We start from the raw sequence: 811 nt of genomic DNA, 5'->3' as shown, positions 1-811 counted from the left end.
CAATACCTTATTAGATGTCACAGAAGAACATATCTGCTCTACTTCAGATAGTAATATTTGTGATTATCCAGATAGCAAAAATGATTATTTGGAAAGATTAATTGCTGCAGTGTTTGAGAAAGAACCTCTATGGAATTCAACACTACCTTATAAATTCAGAGGACCATCGGCTATAAAAACATTATGGACAGATATAGATTGTCGTTTAGGTAATAATCAATACAAATATATTAATATTACATAATAAGTATATAATATATATACAATATACGTCTTATATGTATATCATATATATTCATATATTTATTTATTTATTACATATTAGATATATATATATATATTATAATGACATATATTTTGTGTTATATATAATATATATTCAATTAATATTAAATGTACAAATTTAAAAACAATTAAAATATTTCTTTAATAATTATTATAAATCATATATACATTTTAATAGGTACAGCTCCTGGTACAAGCCAGACAAAATGGAAGAATATAAGAGACCGTTTTGTAAAGGAATATAATTTGGTTAATTCTTACATCCCAAGTGGCAGTGCAGCCAAAAAAAAGGAAAGTACTTGGTCCTTTTATGAAAGTTTACGTTTCCTAGAACCAACAGTAAATTATAGAAGGTGAATACTGTGTCTTTTGATGTATATAAAATAACACAGTAACAAAATAACACAAGTTAAAATAAATAATTAAATTTCAGAACCATAAGCAATATTGAAAATGTGGTTCCATCATCATCATCATCCTCAGTGGAACAATCCTTTTCTGCTTCCAGAGCAAATTATGCAAAAAA

General features: G+C 25.5%; 1 long non-coding RNA gene across 1 annotated transcript; it reads left to right on the top strand.

Moving 5' to 3' along the window:
* The first annotated feature begins 6 nt into the window (after positions 1–6).
* On the top strand, positions 7–805 carry LOC105449158. The gene is made up of 3 exons (XR_974308.1): positions 7–209; positions 464–638; positions 719–805. It is a non-coding gene; the product is annotated as an uncharacterized LOC105449158 (long non-coding RNA).
* The last annotated feature ends 6 nt before the right edge of the window (positions 806–811 follow it).

The sequence above is a fragment of the Wasmannia auropunctata genome, unplaced genomic scaffold, assembly GCF_000956235.1.
Source record: "Wasmannia auropunctata unplaced genomic scaffold, wasmannia.A_1.0 LD336076.1, whole genome shotgun sequence".
Classification (NCBI taxonomy): Eukaryota; Metazoa; Arthropoda; class Insecta; order Hymenoptera; family Formicidae; genus Wasmannia; species Wasmannia auropunctata.
The sequence above is the reverse complement of the archived record's forward strand: the minus strand, read 5'-3'. Positions and strand labels throughout refer to the sequence as shown.